A 21,677-nucleotide genomic window follows, 5' to 3' on the forward strand; every position below is an offset into this window, starting at 1 on the left:
GAGCGAAAGAGAGCCACATTTCAAAGCAAAACTCTGATTTTGCATACATATGCGTTCAACACTAGGGATAATCATCTGGGCAATGCACTCATATCAGGGTAAGGGAAGAGAGAGGTCAAGTAGAAACCAAACCATGCTGTCATGATAATTCAAAAAATGCAAGAATGTAGTCATCTGTTATTGTTTCATTGTCATTTCAAAATGGTTATATGTTTTGTAGGTTGCTTGTTATCAATGGGAGGAAGAGCGGGTCATTTTCTCTTACCCTTTGCTACACAGACCATGGGTGCTGCTGACAATAAAGGTACTTAGAAAAAAATCTGTGAATCTGTATATCCCTGGCAGCATGACTCAAAAACATTTAACAATTGATTTTCCATTCATTCTCTGCTGATCTGTGTGTCATTTATGACTAGATTAAGCATTTAGAACCCTGAACACATGTTTAGCTCAGTTGGTCTGAGGGTGTCAGTTAGCATGGCATAATGTGCAATAAAATAGGATTTGGTAAAAACCATTATGACACATCTAAAAGACACATCTCCACAATGCCTAAAGAGGGTAGGTTGCATGTTCTCTTAAAGTCTATATTTTATTTTAGAAAACGTCAGAATTTATTTGAATCAAAAGTCAGTTTTCCCAGAGCTCTTTTTTAGTAAGATTCAACTTCTCCAGCCACTATTACAAATGTAATTCCACAAAGGAAAACTAACAAGCATACCCAATGAAAATAATGGCACAGAACTAATATAACATTACAATACTAATAATGCAACAGCAGGATAGAATTACCACTAAAGCACTACCATTAAATACATACAAATACAGAACAACCACAACAATACCAATATAACTGCAGAGACTTATACGTAAGACTTCAACTGCAGTTTAAAAAATAACTGAAAAACTACAACTACACCAGGGCTGATGCAACAGAACTCCAGTTTTACTACTACAGCACTTGCACTACAGTTTTAGCACAAAAACAATACTGCAATTACAACACTCAACCACAATTACAAGAGAACACATTCACTGAAATGGAACTCAACAACTGCAACAATCTAATACACCTCAAATATTATGACAACACTATTTTAGCCATGATGGTATCACTACACTGTCTTCTGTGGTGGGCAATTCAAAATAGGAAATCTACCTATGCAGATGTACATATGTGTATGCTGATTTATATGAATACCTGGACATTTCGGTGCAATTCGCAATTCACAAACAACAGGCAGAGATTTATTTCTATGTCTCAAAATATGATTATAAATTTACTACTAGTAATTTTACAGGCAGATATTAGGTGTACATCAGAATACCATACTTTTACATAGAATGGGCTGAAGACTCTTCATGGGCTGTACAGAAATAAAATTAAAAAAGACTAGAGAAGCTGCCTTACCTGGGGAAAATAACACATACCTGACAATCACCAAAATTTGAGCACATAAATACATCATACAGCTTGGGCTCTGCCAGACGCCAACTACACCTGCAATAGTGCATACTATTCCACTCAAGAACCAGATGATCTTCACTGAGACAATTTACAGAACCAAACAGGAAATTGCATGATCTATCTTCATACAACTTCAGTGGAGTGGAGGGGTTGGCCATGTGGCAGGAAGTCACATGGCCAACCAGCCTATTTCATGGAACCACAACATTAGACAAAGTAAGATTAACACACCTCTAATTTTCAACTATCTTCATATATGCAAACAGTAGACATCTTCCCCTTCCACATAGGTATACACCCCACATATGCCATTGACACAACATCTGTCCACTCACACATGTTGCTTTAAGAATGAAAATACTGTGTAAATGCCCCCTGCCTTGCCTTTATACAGTCCTGATGTTGCTGCATTGTGGACCACATCTGCAACAGCACCATCTACATCTCTTGCAAAGCCCCAAACAGGAACAACATCACAGCACATACCTGTTATCCAGCTATGAATGATTCACTGCTAAGTTTTGACTATTGATCACATCCTAATATCTTAAAGTGGCATGGCAACATTTGACTCATTCAGAGTAGTCCACAGTGCCCTTAGCGGTCATTTACCATTGCTGATAACTTTTAACATCAAGATACAACACAAATATAAAGAACAGTACATTGAGCATATTGTAACTAATGGTTTTAATGGGATATGTCTAAAATGGTAAGGCATTGATGAAGGTGTTCAGATGGAAAACAGTATCGCAGCTAATAAAAAGGAATTTCTTGTCTATATGGTATGGGACTTATGTCCGCTTGAAATACTTATGGTATTTTGTAAACTTAGAGTTGCAATGGCAGCAAGTTTAAAAACTAGAACAAAAATCTACAATTCATATAAGCAGGGCTGGTTCGATCACCAATGTTCACATGCCAACTAGAACCTTAAAAGGGCTTTACAGGCATCCCCAAGACATAGAGAAGAAGTACAATGTTTGCGAACACTACATAAACATACACTTGAGCAAAGAAAGGCCCATCTATGTGAAGGGCATGGGAAGTTCTAAGTCTGGCAGCAGAATGTAAGGATGGTATCCTATTTTGGAGAAAAGTTATTTTGCTGTTACTTCGAGATAAAACCGCCCCCAAGGTTGAGTCCCATGTCCAGTAAGCTGACTGGTTAGCCCATTTTGGTAGAATCTTCAGCCTGGATAATATAGATGCGGTCTCCATTTATGAGGAAATAATTGTGGTTGACCCCCCTACTTACTCTCAGCTTCACTGAAAGAAGGGAAATAGCCTTAGAAAGCTGTGCAAATGGATAGGCCCAAAGCTCTGATGGGGTCCTTATAGATACATTTAAGTCACAAATAGCGCTCTGGGAACCTATCTTAACCCAGGTATACACAGCAGCTTTAAAAGGATGCACACCAGCATCATGGGCTGGAAGTATCAGTTCCAATTTTTAAAAAAAGGAAACAGGGAAGATGTGCAGTGCTAGAGACCAATTTCCCTCCTTGATACATCAGTCAAACTGTTGGGCAGGATATTATTGGAAAGATTCGAGACCTGGGTTACGGAAAATCATGTGCTTACTGACTCACAGCTTAGCTTTAGAAGCGGAGTTGGCAACTTGAATCAAAGTATCAATTTACATTTGCTTGCAAGCAAATACACAATAGCTAAGAAAAGCCATCTGTGCTTGTGCTTTGCCAACTTAAATAGCGCGTTTGACTTAGTCAATCATGCCAAATTGTGAGAAACTCTGGTACAGCTGGGTGCTCCTCCGGACATTATTTCCTTTCTAGTGCAGCTTTATGGTCATCTAACTGCCAGTGTTCGTTATGGTGCAAAAGGAGAATGCACCTCAGGTTTTAGAGTTATACGACAAGGGAGCGTTCTTGCACCATTTTTATTTTCGCTATATGTGAATGGGGTAGATGGTTACTTACAACAATTAAAGGAGGATCGCCCTGTAGTTGGTAGATGCCCGACTAAAACCTCTTTTATGCCGATAACACAGTTTTACTATCACACATCGCGAATGTCTTGCATTGTTTAATTGATGGATTCGTCACATTTATGGACGATAAAGACATGAGACTAAACCTGACCAAAACTTAAGTTACGGGGTGTGGTAAAGTCAAAAGGAAGAAGAAAACTCTCTTTGTCAAGGGACAGGCATTAAAAGAAGTTGATAGCTTCTCTTATTTGGGTGTTCAGTTTTCTAAATCTGGTTCTTGGAGCCCTCATTTAAACAATAGAAAATTGAAATGCATTAGAACATTAGAAGCAATATTCAGGTGTGCACCCAAAATTGAAAATAAACCATTAAAAGAGATGCTGCTCCTGTATGAAAGCTGATGTATTAACAGTGTAAAATATAATCATAATAATAATAATAATAATAATAATAATAATAATAATAATAATACTGGAGCTTGTATAGCGCGACAGCTACCTCAAACAGAGGGGTCCCTGCGCTGTAGCATCAGGCATTGCGCGCAGATGGGCTACAGGCACCACATATGGGGCAGCACTGTATTATAAACACGGGATAATTATTTTTTGTACCTCCTTTTGGCAGTACCACAATCTACGTCCTCTCACATCGTTCATAGTGAACTAGCAGTTCCTCACGTTGAAGACACTAATCACATTAACACACTTTAGTTTTGGCACCGCCTTTGGACTAAGTCTGGAACCAAATTCCCTAAATAGATAAATAATGCTTGTCTAGCTCTTGATGGTGGAGACAAAATTACCTGGTTTTGTCACATGAAGAGCCTTTTAATGATAATAGATAAAAGAAATCCCAAGATGACCCTGCACTCATTGTGTGTTATAGCAAAAAACAATTAACAATGCTCTGTATGAGCTTTTTGGTGACAGGAGAGATTCCAGGGAAAGAAGCAAAACTACTGTACCAACATATATGAGAGACATATCATGTAATGATATCCAAACTATCTGATAGTTGTAAATAAAACACAGGAAATGGTTCACTTCACAAGGCTACAGTTAGGTATTGTACATTATGCTGTTGCATTTCCAAAAATGGATGTGTAGAAAAAACATTTACGCAAATGTCCCTGAAACGGAATATCTGTGCGTTCAACTGAATAGTTTATTCGGTTCTGTAAATTTTATCAGGACATCAGGAAACACTTTTTAAAACCAATATCTTTAAAACAGAAATGGTTTTATTTTAAGGATGCCCTGAATATTTTAGGGAATTTAAATACAGTAGAACTGTGCTCCACAGTGTTGACATTTGTTTTTGATGCAATTACCCCTTTGCTGCGCGAGCCGGCCAACGGCCGTCGTGAGCAATACCTCGGTAGTGCTGCGCACATCCGTTGGCCGACGCGGCCCCGCCCACTCGTTTAAACCGGCGCACCGCAGCGTAATTCGAGCCGCGGTTAAGCAAAGAAAAATGTATGCACATTTGGAAATATTGTGCTATGAGTCAGAATAATAGGTCTATGCCTCTTTGCACAGTACTTTGTTCTAATAATCGGTACCTGATATCTATTTTTTTATATTACTGTAACAAAGCTATATTTTGCAGTTAAATATTTTATGTATAGAATTGCATTTACATGTGCATACATCTTCTATGGAATTTTTTTCTGAATGAAGATTATTTGAATTTGAATTTGATTCACTACTATAATTGTCAATAGGCCTGGCTAAAAACTCCATTACGTCAGAGTAATTAGCTTAATTTTGGTTGGTTCGAGTTACTTTTGCTACGTAAAATTCCTGAAATCGCTCAATTACACTATATTGCGTAATTACATGCCATTCGTGGTAAAAATTACCAGAAATGCCTGGATGGGGGGGAACAAAGCAAATGATGGAATATGAGCAACTGTTGATTGTGGTGCTTTTGTTTTTCTCACTATTTTTTAGTGAAGAAGTGGATGCAAGGACACATTTGATGCCACAATTCAGCACCAAATGCCATGTTGCATTTCATATAAATATGTTTATTTTCACAAACTGTTTTAGAATTTTCACGCAATTAAGCCAAGGCAAATTAAGCAAAACACCTAACTGTCACAACCACACACCGGAAACTTTGGTTACACATATTGTCCTAATGTAAAACTGCCCTAAATGTATGCAGTCTTTATGTGCTGGCTCAACATGTTCACCACATAGGTAAAGTATGAGTGAATTGGTTTCATATACGTACATTTTCATCATTTTATTGTCACTTTGCAGGAGCTGTGTTGTCAGTCCCTCTGCCACCTACCACCCGTCTACTTCTGTTACACTACTTGTGCTTTTTATCACAAAAAGCAACCACTGTTGAACTGGCAGAATACCCAGTTTCAGAGTAGTGTTAGAATGTTATTCAACTATCTACTTCACAGGTGGAATATCAAAGATATTGAAGTAAAAGCCTCACTCACATAATAGTGACATGCTTCATCATAGGCAGTTACTCCACACCCAGAGAAGATGGTACTCTCTGGGCGGACTCAACCAAAGATATACTGGGAGTACTTAGATAAATGAACAACTGGTTAGGCAGGGAACCAGATCAAATTAAAAATACCTATGAGTGTACCCTCTTTTGAATCCTTTATTCCTGGGCACTCATGATATCACTAAAAACTTATTATTGGGGTTCTTTTGAACTTAATTCTGTTCAATTATACCCTCAACCGTGTGCCAACATGTTTCGGCCCATATTGTAGCTCAATCGGGTCTGGGGGCCTTCGTCAGGGCAATATGTTTCTGTTCCTTATACTCTAAGGTCCCTGCGGTTTAGCCGTACATGTGATTACATGCAACCCATCCGTACGTGAGGCCTAATGCACTCACCTGTCTGTGTGTTCACTCCGACTTCAGTAGATTTTCTATTGGACATAGAACAAACAATATCATATATTTCTTAGTCGGCTATATAACAAAACCTGTCTACAGCCCGTCTTGTGCTCGTAGTCATTGATTTCTAGTTGGAGTGATGGTGTGCCACCTGTCTATGTGCTCTCTATTTTAGGGCTTAGTGTAATCCATTAACCAAACCAATCTATTAACCGCCACATCACACCCACATATTTTCACCATACAACGTGATCAACATCCTATTGGTGTTAACTATGAGTGAAAGGATTGTGACTAAACAGTTTCTCTTAGCCACCGATCCTATTGATCTATATTTTAACACCCGTTTTTCCTTGTCGTGTTGTTTATTCTTTTTTATATACAACAATGCACTGGGATAGCGTGTATCCCTTTCATCCAGTATAGTACATCCCACAGACGCTCACCTACTGCCAGATGCCTACTGGCATCATGCGGATCTCATGTGTTCAGGTGCTGTCCTGTAGTCAAACACTGCATAAAAAGTATGTAATTGTATAAAGGCATTTCTTGTATGGTCATCACGCTTATAGCCTCTGTACTATTGTTACCATAATTATCTACAAGTTCGTTGTGTAGGACCATTACTTCCATGTTATTTCTATGCTCGCGTTCAGTCTAGGGGGAGAGAGGCTCATTGTCACTCACCTACAAGCACTCGTTTCTGCTGTAACCTTGTATCATGCGTTACCTGGTGAAATCACCCCCTCTTATGTCTATTATGTTTGGATACCCCTCTTATTTACAATCAGCGTACTGCGGCAAGTTTTTTTAAAAAAAAACGTTAGTTGTTTGAAATGCTGGGATTGTCCCTATCTTCGTATCAGATAGTTTGGGACATGAAGCATCGTATTTTAATCCGTGCACCCTCGCGCTCACTTACTTCGTCAAGGACACCGCACCGCCGTTACACCTAGTCAACCACACCGTCCGCCGTCGGAGATGTGAATGCGGTAGTTTCGGCTTTTAAAGGACGTTTCCCGAACCTAATTGGAGGGCTGTTCTGTCCCATTCCCGATTCTCTATGGTTGGGTAACGTAATAACAGCTGCTGTTCTGCCGTGTATGAGGCTGAACTACAAGAATTATGGGAAATGTAGTTCCGTTTGCTCCGATACATGGTGTTCGATCCCCCTCAAATCGGAGTATCTGTTTTAAAAAATTTTAAAACAAAATTTTGCCAATACATTGTGCAGCTATTGTGGGGAGAAATTGGAGTTTATTGTAAACAGACCTGCTGGGGCTCTCCTTGTCTGCCCACTCATGGCGAATAATTCTAATCGTTAGATTAGTCTGTTATTTAAGTTGCTTAAATGTTGTGGTCTATAACAGTCTTCTCATTTGCCCAACCTCTTAGATGTTATTCCCTTGTGTTCTCTATTTCTATACATCCGGGTCCCTCCTCGTGTCTGATATTGTACCCCAGTAATGTTTTTTACATAGGGGGGGCTGTATTTTGGTACAATACTTGTACTTCTACCTCCTTGTTTTTGTCGTGTTATTTAGTGTAGGCACGCCTTCCTTTCTCTTTAGATTTATAAAGCAGCTGCTGTAAGGATTGCGTATTTCAAGATTACTTGTTAGCAATGTTCAAGGGATATTTGTTCTGTGGCAGAGTTATGTCATGGAACCCCACGGAATTTCCTCGTTAAGGCCTGATGTTGTACTTGACAAGCGATAAATCCACCTTTGCTCTAGTTTCAGCAGTTGTTTTTCGTTGCAGCTGTCTGGTAGTCTCTCAATTACCGTCCAGGTGAAGTCATTTTCATTATGTCTCTGTGTTTGAAAGTGTCTCATCATTTTTGTGATTGTTTTGCCGCATCTAAATGTACTGCGGTGCTCATTGATTCTGATCTTGACTTTACGTGTAGTCATACCAATGTATATCTTATTGCAGATACACGTGATTAAGTAGACTACATTGTGGCTGTTGCAGTTGCTGAAAGATCTTTGTTCCCACGGTGTTCTTAAGCCAACGTCGATTGTTTTGCTAGATGTTGTTAGTTTGCATACACTGCATGATCCGCAAGGGTAGTGTCCGACTACCTCTGGTAAGTTCCAAAGTGTGCTCTGTTGGCCTGTTCTGCATTGTTTCTTTTTTGGTCGGGTATGAACGACGGAGTCTTTGATTGATTTCCCTCTTTTGAATGCAAACAGTGGTTTCTCCAATTTCAATCCCCCCGAATTTAGTGTTCTCCAATGTCGTAGAACGATGTTCTTTACATTGTTGGAATCCGTTCTGTAAGTGGTCACACATTCCAGTTTTTTATCGTCCGGTTTCTTTTTTGGTTCCAATAAACCTTCTCGGTTACAGTTTTTCGCCCTTTTATATGCTTGTTTTATCAGTTTTGTAGGATAGCATTTTGTCTTCAATTTCTGCGTTAGTTTTTTAGCATGAGTTTCATAATTTGCTTTTTCAGTACAATTTCTCCTTAGTCGTAGGAATTGGCCTACTGGCAAATTATCTCGCAGGGCTCTGGGGTGGAAGCTGTCATATCTGAGTAGGTTATTGGCATCTGTGGGTTTGTAGAACACTTCAGTTTTTAGTGTCCCCTCCGCTGGCCAGATCTTTAAATCCAAAAACGTGATGGAATCTTTCTTTAGAGTCATCGTGAACTTCAGGAATTCATCCCTGTTGTTTAGCCAAACCAGAAATTCTTTTGCTTTGTCGGCATCTCCTTTCCAGACTGTGAAGATATCATCTATGAATCTTCTCCATACCCCCAAGTTGGATTGGTACGGATTAGTATCATTATAGATGAAGCGTGTTTCGAAATCATGCACATACAAGCATGCTACGCTGGGAGCGCAGGTCATCCCCATTGAAGTGCCATGGGTTTGTAGGAAATACTCCCCTTCAAATTCAAAGTAATTCCTTGTTAAGGCTAATCGTACACACTGGACCACAAAGTTTATTGGTGTTATTGATGTCCAGTTTTCCTGACCCAGCAGGTTTTCAATCACTGTAAGTGAAGCCTCTTGTGGAATACTGGTGTATAGTGCTTCCACATCTAATGTCATTAGATAATCCGTGGTTGGATCGAAGCTCAAAGTTTGGAGTTTCAATAAGATGTCTTGTGTGTCTTTTAGGTACAAGGGCATTCTCTGTACCATTGGTCGTAAGAAATGGTCGGAGAATTTTGAGAGTGGTTCAAGTGCCGAACCGATGCCTGACACAATCGGTCTGCCTGGCGGTGGGTGTATGTTTTTGTGTACTTTCGGGAGGATATAAAAGTATGGAGTTTTTGGGTCAAGTTCTTGTAAAAAGTTTTCTTCTGCCTTGGTAATCCATCCCTCTTGTACTGCTTCCGAAACCATCTCATGTATTTCCAGTTTCAGACTCCCCGTTGGATCTCTATGTAATCGTGAATAATTACGTTGGTCGTTGAGTAATTTCATACATTCATCTCTGTACATCTCAATGGGTAGGATCACTGTTGCTCCTCCCTTGTCCGCTGGTTTGATTATGACATCCTGCATCTTATCAAACTCTGCCAGTGTCTGCCGTTCAATCAATGTAAAGTTGTTAAATCTTTGGTTGTTGTTCTCTTTTAATTTGTCGATTTCCAATGTTACTGCCTTCTCAAAGGCTAGTAGTGCCGGTGGCATAGTGTGGTTTGGGGGGATGAATTTGGATTTTTTACGCAGGCCTGTATTTTTGTCTGTAAATTCAACCAATTCCTCCGGTCCCTCTGTTTCTGAGAAAAACACCGACAGACGAAGTCTGCGAAAAAATTCGGCTAGTTCAATTCTTAGGTCAAAAAGATTTGACCGATTCATCGGGACGAAGCCTAGTCCTTTCTTCAGGATATTTTCTTGTTGTTGGGAGAGGATTCTGTTGCTCAGGTTCAGTATTCCCGAGCGTTCTTGCTCGTGCTGGGTCCCGGTTCTTGTGCTGTCAGGTCTTCTCTGTTTGTATCCCATTGGACCCGCTGCCCTCTCCGATTGCCTCCTCCTCGTCTCCGGCCTCTCCCTAAAAAAGGTTGTTGATAGGGTTGCCATTGGTATCCAAACTGCGGTGGTTGGAAAGGTGCTTGCATGAAGGGGTTCCATCCGAACGGTGGTTGTTGTTGTATACCTCCTTGCAGGTATGTACCTCTATTCTTTCTTGGACGGTTTCCTCTGCGCCTGTAATTGCCTTTCTGGCCTTCAGATGATGTGTCGCTGGAATAATTACCAGAGCCTGTACTTCCTGTGTCGGAGAAGTCTGAATTGTCCTTGTCAGTTGGGGTGTAATCCTCTCTCGAGTATGGAAATACATTCTCAAATTTAAATTTTTTAAAATCTTTCTGAAATTTTGTAATTTTGGCTTGAGTGAGATATTCTTTATACTCATTGATTACTTTATTGTTCTCATCCAATTTCTTTTTGAATTGTGCAATTGTAATTTGAGTTTTCAGACCATTTTCCAATGTTTTTATTTCAATAAGAAGGGCATCTGAGAGTCTTTTAGCAGTCTTAATAATTAAGACGAGCCAGTCCCTGCTGCATTTCCATGCAATCAAAGACCAGCTCCGTCTAAATTCAGGGTCACTCAGGAATATTTGTGGGGAGTTGGCCACAATCAGACCGTTGGGTGCTATATTACCCCTCAAATATTCGGTCATGATGGCCCCGTGGAGTAAAGTTTTGAGTTGGGTCCTTTTCAATTCCGTTAGGGAATCCCAATCGCCATTGTTTTGGTTTACATGTGTGAGAGTAGTGTCGGTGATCAGTGGTGGCATAGCTAAAACGGATAATATTTCATCTTCGTCATAGGCTTGTCCCTCAGCCATAGTGACAGGATGATTGCGAGTCTGTAGGGTGGTCAGTGTACCCTTGGCTCTTTATTGTTGGGTGACCTAATACAAACTATGTCAGGTGTCCCAAACCTCCTCTAGAGGGGTGTATTTCTGAAACCTCTCAGGGCTATGGAGGCCCCTCTAAACTCTTTTTTCACAAACAGAGAGTGAGAGAATAAACAACGCGGTTGCGTTCTCCCAAATCAACTTTTTATCACAAAAAGCAACCACTGTTGAACTGGCAGAATACCCAGTTTCAGAGTAGTGTTAGAATGTTATTCAACTATCTACTTCACAGGTGGAATATCAAAGATATTGAAGTAAAAGCCTCACTCACATAATAGTGACATGCTTCATCATAGGCAGTTACTCCACACCCAGAGAAGATGGTACTCTCTGGGCGGACTCAACCCAAGATATACTGGGAGTACTTAGATAAATGAACAACTGGTTAGGCAGGGAACCAGATCAAATTAAAAATACCTATGAGTGTACCCTCTTTTGAATCCTTTATTTCCTGGGCACTCATGATATCACTAAAAACGTATTATTGGGGTTCTTTTGAACTTAATTCTGTTCAATTACTTGTGCTGCCAAGTGAATTGGTCATTCACACCAATGAGATGACAAAGGGTAGTAAGACAATATGCAGGTACATTTTTAATAGTCTATGTATGTCTCCCTCAGTACACATTTGAGAACAGTGAAACTGTGAATGACTGACACAAAAATAAGCAGGTCTTCCAGAGTACCCCTAATAGGTGTATTGGGTGATTAAATAGATCTGATATCTATGTTCTTAGTGTTTAGCCTACATCCTCGGCTATTGCAAAATAATTGGTAAGTATAGCTCTCTTGTTACCCTCTCATTGCACCAATTCCCCAATTGCATGTAATCACATAGTAATATGTCCATTGTCTTGTGTGATGTGAATGTGTCCCTCTATCTGCCCCCATTGTCCCAGTCTCTGTCACCCAGGACACAATTCTGTGGATGTTCAATGGCTCTTTAAAATTGACGTGCTCCCATGCCCACATACTGTTTGTGTTTTGATACTTTACTACTGTGTAGGTGTCTCTTTTCACAGCTATTTTGAAGTAACTCAGAAATTGAAAAATCCAGTTGCCAAGTGGTAAATGCATAACATTCAAATGGTTTGTTTCAAAACTCTTTAAAATTAGGCAAACAACTGCTCTCTATAAGAAAATCTACAGACCACTAACCAACCAGTCATGGCTAGGGAAAACTACTGAATGCACGGTTTCCATCGAACTAAATAACTACATCAAGGAGGACAAAGACCCTTGAGGACTGTGTGACAACAGGGCTACCCTTTTTTTCAAGTGAGATTCCACGTGAAGTATAACCTCTCCCACAACGGGATGGAGTGATCATACATAACTAAAAGTTGTGATATTAGACAAAGGAGCAGCTTTCTGCCCTTTTTATGAATAGTATAGGAAAATTCACATCCTACATTGATCCTAGGGGGTACTATGTCATCGCTCTGAAGTAAGTACAGCACCCGCAAAGGCATTGAGCTCTATGCTGTTAGGACCCACACCGAATAGGAGAAACCACGGGGCAGGACCCTTGAGGACTGTGTGACTACAGGGCTACCCCATTTTTCAAGTGAGGTTCCATGTGAAGTATGACCTCTCCCACAACGGGATGGAGTGACCATACATAACTAAAAGTTGTGATATTAGACAAAGGAGCAACTATCTGCCCTTTTTATAAAGAGTATAGGGAAATTCCTGTACAACATTGATCCCAGGGGGGACTACGTCATCGCCCTGAAGAAAGTCCAGCACCCTTTTAGGGGTATAAGTGGACTGAAACATGTTGGCATTAGGGTTTTAGGACCATAATATCCCATATGACCCTGTTTCTTCCTTTTTAATATCCCTGACAGATCCAAGAATAAAGGAATACTGGGATCTGTCTGTGGATTTTTTATCTTTATCCCCCTTGGCCAAATACCTTTCTAAGAGCTCCCTGAAATATGGTTGAGCCCACCCTGACTTCTAGGCGTCAGGGTGTCCCGATGATGAAGCATGACACCACTAGGGTGTGTGAGGGAATATAAAACAAAAGGACTAGCCTCCTTTCCCACCTCCTAGGGGCTCATGATCCACAGCTTCACATAGGGAGTTTTCCACCACTGTTCATTCAGGATCCATCTATAACAGTAATCGTTTAATACGGTTAGAATATCAAGTGAGTACTTTTTTGTGAACCAGAGTTATAACACGGGAGGGTGTACACCCGCTCTAGAGTTCCTCTCAGCCCTTCAAATAGCGACAGTATCTCCTTTCACTACATTTGTGTAGCACTCAGTGTACTTCTGACCAAACAAATCACTATAGTCGAATAATATATGATGATAGCAAAGTTTTGTCTAAAAGCAATTATCTTATATTTAACACCTGAGAAAATTTATCGTCAGATCAGTTTGTAAACTTTTTTTAGATAGTTCCAAAATCCCACCCGGTAAGCAGCAATGAAAAGACATTATAATTCAATAAAAATGAAAGTAGAAGAGAAGACATGTCTTTCTTCCTTTACTTCTTTTCTTTACGTTCAAAAAACATCTCAAGCCTTTTATGTTTCCTTTCCATCTCTTCTCTCCCTTCGCTCCCATTCCATTACTGTCACCCTATTAGGGCTGGCTTTAGAGCAGTGTGAACGGAGCAGCCATACCTGGTATTGACCTTGGGGGGGCGCTGTGTTTAGAAATACCTTATGAGTAAAAATATCTGCTGCAAAGTTCCTTGTGCATCCAGCAGTTTTCAGGAAGCATTCAAAATGTCAAGATAACTCTAGTGATTAATGTTCTAGCTGGAGAGAGAGTTTGGACTTTTGCCTAGGGGTAGTTTGACTCATTATAAAGTAGAAAAGAGGGTTAATATGTTAGCTGTAGTGAATGTGTACCATGCAGATCAAAGAACTGTATTTTTTGTGGATAGCTCAGTGAATGAATGCTTTTGTCACAGCAATCCTTTTGCTACAGCAGTTCAGAAGTTGCAATCCTAAAGTCGAACAGTTATTTATGAACTGTGTTGGAAATGGCCCTTTTTGCAGGGTTACCCCAAACCTTTTGCCAACCTCCTCTTTTTGCTGAATTCTTTAAATTGGACTTAGGATTCGGAACTCTTTCTTTACCATTGCTAATCAGTGCTAAATTGCATGTGCTTCTCCCCTAAAACATGTTGATATTGGCGTATACCTGATTGGCATACTTAGTTTACCTGTAGGCCTCTTGTAAAGTGGTACACCATAAAACCATTGCCTGTAATCGAAATGCTACTAATGGGCCTGAAGCACTGGTTGTGCCACCCTCACAAGAACCCTTTCAAACCTATCTCAGGCCTGCTATTGCAGTGCCTGTGTGTGCAGTTTACCGCAACTTCGAATTGGCATTTAAAACCACTTGCCAAGCCTCAAACTCCCCTTTTATTACACACAAGTCACGCATAAGGTAGGGCCTAAGTGATTCTAAGGGTTGTGGAACTAAAAGTCTGGACATGTATTTTTAAGTTTTATATGTCCTGGCAGTGACAAACAGCTAAATTTGTGTTTCACTGCTGTGAGGCCTGCTCCTTTCATATGCTAGCATTAGAGATTCATTAGAATACCTTTTAATCTGTAATTCCTGATTGGAAAGATGTAGCTACTTCATGTATAATATATTTCGAATGGTGCCGATAATTCATTTTCATTTATCTAATGACGTATAATTACAGTTGTTAGAAACATCTACTGCATCATTTTTGTTACTTTATAAATAAAGGTTTTGTGCAAATGTAACCCAAGTTTTTCTTCTTGGAATGTTTCCCCTCCTAATATTCTTCTGAATTTGCCTGTCTGTACTTGTGTAAAGTTAAAGTTTTGAAATATACTTTGTGGTATGTAAATTGATTCACTGCTTTATTTAGCAATGAATAAATATATACAGTTGCCAAAGAAATATAGAAACATTGCATGGAACTAGCAGGTACAACATCCAAATTATAGCCATACTTTCATGAATCCCCTAATCAGTATCACATTCATAAAGGCTTTTGACAATGGACAAAAGTAGCAAAGAAAATCTGATTGAGAATTATTGTATAATTTTAAATGTGCCAACATGTTAAAACTGGAACTAATGCCTTTCTCATTTTATTAATTTCTTATCTAAATTTTAAATTATTATCTCGGAAATTTCAATAGGCATTCCATTTGGTCTATATACTGTATTGCATTTGTGACAAGCAGAAGCAAACTGCTAGCAGTGGGGAAGGCACCAGAAACAAAGACCTACAGACAGACAAGCACACACACACGAGCACAAACACACATACATGCAAGCAAATTAACAAAATATTACCTAAAGTATTTGCAGACACCTACTACGCCAACACATTCCCACTTTTTTGGGCCCTCACAAATGATACAATTTGTCATTAAGGATATAATCCTGGAAAGCATCCTTCCTTCCACTCTCTTCTTGATCACCCCTGAAATGCAACTGGCCACAGTCTAAACACCCAACCAGTCTAACGAAACAGTCGCAATCTGAGGCTGTGTAATGGTGAACATAGGATCCCATCTGGATATAGACTGGAAAGTGGAACCTGTAGTGTAGATAGTACAGCAAAAACAGGAAGAAATTGGCCGTGTGCACTAATAGTGTGTGGATAACAGTCTTGGTGACACATATCCTGTCTCACAGCCTTGGAGAGGAGCACACCCTCACTACAAATTCCTAATCATTATTTGAAGAAGCTTCCATGAGCACACCCTATGCAACTCAGAATTCCACTGACAAATTGCATTAATAATTCAGGTCATTCTTATTGTGGGTCATGTATCAATATCCCCTCTCTTCACTATCCTATTGCTATTTGTGGTATTCTCTGTCTGACTCCTGTCTTTTATTTCTGCGGAATTAATGAAAAATACCATCCCTCGTGACGAACTTGGCACTAGAATCAGTATTTGAGCTGACTAACAAAGTTTGTCTGACCTGAAATTTTGTGTACCCTGTTGTAGATGGTCCAAACCTCTCCTAGGGTGACACCATATCAGCACGTAATTTTGGCAGCAATCTTTCACTGATGAAGCGGAAATCACAGTTTCACAAAAATTCTGTTCTCAGCATGACATCTGGTGTTGGCACTATTAGGAAGTGAACACACATCTCAAAAGCATGCCTAGTATTTTCATACATTTGTTTTAACAAAAACATATCCTTCAACAGAAATAGAAAAGCATTTCCAAAAGAAATAAAAGGTGTGAATAAAAAAAAATTGAAAATAAACAACACTGGAGGAAGTTTACAATCTCCAGATGTAAGCAGGATACTGAAACTACCAAACCACATGAAGAATAAAATGTTCCCCCAGAGGGCCGGCCAAGTATTCATGCACACTTTAGGGACTGCAAACCACTCCTCCCCTCCCTTCCCCAGCTCTGTCAGCAGAGCAGCCCTGCCCTGTATCACCTACAAAGCTGCAGCAACAAGGAAACAATGTAATGATATTAACTTAGAGTTATTATTTTATTTTTCCTTTAGTGACACTGCTTAAAAGCAGTGGGGCGACACTCCTCCTGCCACTGGATGCTATGCAAACTAGTACCTACTACAGTCACTCTAGGGTTGGGTTACAGAGAAGTGTGTATGAAACACCTCCTTCAAGGAAAATGTATGTGTTATGTGGATCAGAAGATTCGCTTTCTATGTTTCCAAACTGTTGTTGTTATAATGGTCTGCAGTGAGAATTGGTGGATTGTGATCCATTCGGTCCCAAATTTTAGAAAAAATGTCATGTGTCAACTTGCTTCCACTTTTTACTTTTACACTTAATTTCCTCTTTTGCAAGGGACACTGTATTTTTTTCAAATTATAGCGGTATTCAGTCTGTTTTACTCCACCTCAGTTTTATGTGATTCCTTGCCTCTCTCCTAGCCATCCTTCTTGCATATTTCGTTCAATTTATGTATAGTTAAGTTAACTGAATAGTTACTCTTTTCTCTTTTGATTAGTCTGTGTTTATTCCTTATTTATTTTCTTGAATATTGTGCAATTACCTTTATAATGTATTTCCATTTTCTCCAGCTGTTATCTTGTTTTAATTTCGCTCTACTTTTTATTGGGAGTTGTCTCATCATTGTTTTTTTTTCTTTTTCATTTTGATTATTTTCTCTAACTCAGCCACAAGTTGTTTGGACATTTTTTTATTAGTACTCTCTTGCTTTTCAGGTTTTATATTTTTGTAGGTAGCTGAACGCTAGGCTTTTAATGTGTAGTATTAAGAACTTGTTGCTGGCGTTAGGTGAAATTCGAAAACTGTTTGTGAGAGATGCCGTTGTATAAAGAAAACAGACAGAATAAGTAATCAATATATTTTCAAACGATTTATGAAGTCATTTGGAGAGCATTGATAGCACTGTGCATGTGGCCATAGCTTGCATTCAGCATCTTTGTTTCTGATTAACATTTTCGAAACCAGCTAGTTTTTTGTGGGCAGAAATTATGCTCAAACAAAAATACAAGAGAAGAAAAGCACCAAAAAATATGTTCAGTCTGCAACACCCACACATTAAAATAACTTGCCCATGCCTGCTTATGGTAATAACAATTATACTTCCATTGGGTTTTCATTATGATTATAATTTAACAGTGGGCTAGTTAAGATTTCAAAGCCAATTTGTTAACAGGCTAAGAAAATAAGAACAGTGAGTCAACAAAGAAATAGTAAGCATTCATCTTGACAACAGCTGGTGTCTATCACCTGAAAAATGCTTTTAAAGAATCCCTATTAGTATTCCAATTTTTAAGAAACCTTAAATCGCCCCATCACTTAAGAACAAGATGCAAGGTAACTTAGTTGCAAAAACGACCAACCTATATTCAGCAAGGCCTTGTCATATTTACCCCACCACTTAGTTCACTTCCCCTTGGCCCTGAAGAAGCATGATCTCCTCCTGAGACCACACCACAGCGCAAAACATGTTGGCCCTTTCCCCATTTTAAACAAACTCTGCACTCGTCTAGGTACTGAGGGTCATAATTACCCTCGAGTAGCACACAACCTTTTGGTCTTTTAATGATGACAGAGGGATCTTTTTCATTAAATTAACCTACCTTAGCTTCCCTCTAGTCACCTTTTAACATTCACACTTCATACACCTTGCACCCGCACATACCCAATAGCTAGATCACTAAAAAGATCTCTGACAAAGTGACCCTTTCGGGCGACCCGCAGGGCATTGCAGCTCCAGCCCGACCAGGAGCACCGCCCCATGATAAAGCATGACATCCTTTGGGGTCTGTTAGGGCATCAAGTAAAGGTCTCACTGACTCCTTTATAAGAATGACACTTCCTCCCTCTTTCTTACCTCCATCTTAGGAACTGTGACTCTCTTTAACGACGATTCTATTTTCAGGAGCACAAGCCACTGGACCTATATCCAGCTCCTTGTCCCCGCTCCCCCTTTTTTGTGATATTTACAGGCTGGCAATGGGCTATGTGAATGAGTTTCCATGTGCGTACATTTATTTTATTGAATATCCTGAAAGGCTGGCCTGGAAACAGCCCATACTGCAATATAGACTTTTTTGGCACATTAAGGGTTATATTTATCAAATTATCATGAAGGGCAGCAAGTCACCTCACCGCACTGCGTGATAGTCAAAGAGCAGGAATGGGCAATACTTAACAATATACTGTGCGTTCCTGTCATTTCTTAGCGCTGGTGCATAATGTGCTGCCTAGCATGAAAACAGGCACCCTTGCGCAATGGTTCAAGGGTGCAATACTGTAAGCAGGATTTATGTAGTGGTGGAAGGGCCACTTTTATGAACAAAAACAGTCCTCTGTTCTATTTTCCTCTTTACATAGAAAGAAGATGCAACATGGAAAGGCGTAGCATTTTGACGCATTCTCAGGTCTACTACTGATGGTAAATTTGGGAATGCGCCAAAATCAATGAGAGATGCATAGGAACACCCAAGCTACACCCATTGAACGCCTCCCTGTTGCAGAGTATAAACAACCGCAATGGACCGCACTCCGCTAGCCCCTCCTCCGGGTCGCCCCAAGGGAAGCTGGTACATGAATCTTGAGTGGTTCACCCCAGTGGGTGCAAGTAAGTACTTGTTGAACTGATGATCTCTGATGGAGTTCTTGAGTGGTTCACCCCAGTGGGTGCAAGTAAGTACTTGTTGAACTGATGATCTCTAGACCCGATACATGTCCCGGGTTTTAAAATATCGCCCGAGACATGGCTATGCACCTGCACGCCTTGAGTGGTACTTTACCTGAGAATATTTTTTGGCAGCCTACGCAGCAACCCTACACACATACCTACTCCCTGCTGACGAGAGGCAACTACCTCGAAACACGTGTCCAGGGATGGCTAATGCGACACTTATTTTCATTTTAAACTTTTGGCATAGGCGTACCCGCCGATGCTACTTCATGGACCACAATTCTTTGGGGTAACACACTGGAAGGACTAGCAGAGTGCGGCCAATCGGAATTTTGTTTACATTCAGGCTCCCTTGAGCCGGTGGGGCGGACGAGCCCATGGCTACGCACCTGCGCGCCTTAAGTGGTACTTTACCTGAGAATATTTTTTGGCAGCCTACGCAGCAACCCTACACACATACCTACTCCCTGCTGACGAGAGGCAACTACCTCGAAACCCGTGTCCAGGGATGGCTAACGAGACACTTATTTTCATTTTAATCTTTTGGCATAGGCGTACCCGCCGACGCTACTTCATGGACCACAATTCTTTGGGGTAACACGCTGGTAGGACTAGCAGAGTGCGGCCAATCGGAATTTTGTTTCCCTGTTGCAGAGTAATGCAACGCAGTGATTTGCGCTGCTTTGTGTTACTCTACATTTATCAAGCCCCGCAAGGTGGCCTTGCATGACTTGATAATTCAAACGTAAGAGTTGAGTCGCTCTTGCGTTCCGTTGCGTGGAGCAAGGGCAACGCAAATCTTTCATAAATATGTCCCTCACTTTAGAAATGTGAGCGAAGTGGAAAAACTGAAATCATATTTTATAGTTTGTGTGTTAAATATGATTTTCCCTAAACATCAACTGCACACAATGCTCCCTTAATCTCTTCATGTGAAAATTCAGTTTAATGAGAAAGTGCCGTAGTCCATAAGAAGATTAGTGTAAGCTGCCTTGGTGTACTTTAAGGGGCTAAGCACCAGCGTACAAATGCACGAAAAGAGCTAATAGTATCATTTCATAAGCATTTTAAAACCCCGCAGCTTTTGTGATCACAAAAAAACCATACCACACACATGTCTATTTGACAGTCAAATAAAATCTGTTTATTGTGAATGGCTGGAGAGGTAATGAAAATGTAACAATCTAACAGATATATTGGGAAAAGGCGCAACTTGGATCAAAAGCGAAAGACTTTCAACGTAAAGGAAAAAGAGAATTTCCAATCCGCTATTTCCTGCAAATATGTAATGAAATTTAAATTGAATCTAGTTCAAAATCATTTACTGTTTGATATCGCGCATCAGTATACTGGCGTACATTGAGAAAGTAAATAGGCTTTTGAGGTGGATGAAAAATTACTCTGTCTCTTTCGATTTGATGTTAATTTCCAAATCTAAAACTACCTTGTAGTCATTTATTTAAGCCATTGCAGCCAAGTGTTTTTGTTTCAGAAACTTGGAAAGGAGTGCATCCAAAATTTAAGACAGCGCCTTATGCACTTCAATGTGTTCAGCTACATCATTTTGCTCTAACATTCGGGTTGAAAAAAGTAAAAATGGGAAGAGATGTGGTGCACTGTTTGGAGTACTATCCTGGGGAACCATGTTGGCAACTCTTGAATCAATATGTCCATCATGGAGGTATGAGGAAAATGGAACTGTGGTTCAGCGAGCACACTGGAAATCAACAGGAAGAAATTGCCTTACAAGAACCCCCTGGGAAATGCCACTTAACCATAACTACAATAACTGGATGCATGGGGTGCAGAAATCATTCCGATGGTCATATGGTCATTATTGCTTTGACATTTGTGACAATCATAGAGATACAATTAAAACTGCCTTCGCCTCATGTTAAATGAAAATACTCTGGTATAAAAAATCATGTTGAATAATTGCACTGAAAAATACATTGCCTTTCATTGTCATTGTGTTTTTGAAATAAAGCCAACAAGGGAAAAAGATAAGTGGGAAGTTATGTCAATGTACAAGAGGCTAGAGGATGTACCTTCCACTGAGGCAGAGTAAAACTGTTTTGAAGTTGGTCAGTGCAGTAAAAGTATTAAGGTATTATTTGCATTAACTGATGGGGTACAATTGTTTTTTCTGCACTGGTCTGTCAGTGCAAATGTCAATCTTGAACTAGTAAGTGGTGTGCATGTTAATGCAAATTTGGCCAGCACTCATGGAAATCGAACCAAAGTGTGTGCAGAAGAGCCCAGAACAAGTCGGGGTTTTGCCACCTCGCTGCAGCCACACATGTAACTTGACCGCTTTGTGCTGTACCATTTGAGAACACTAGTGAAAGGAAAATTGTGCATCA

This window comes from Triturus cristatus, chromosome 4_1 (assembly GCF_964204655.1).
Source record: "Triturus cristatus chromosome 4_1, aTriCri1.1, whole genome shotgun sequence".
NCBI classification, from domain to species: Eukaryota; Metazoa; Chordata; class Amphibia; order Caudata; family Salamandridae; genus Triturus; species Triturus cristatus.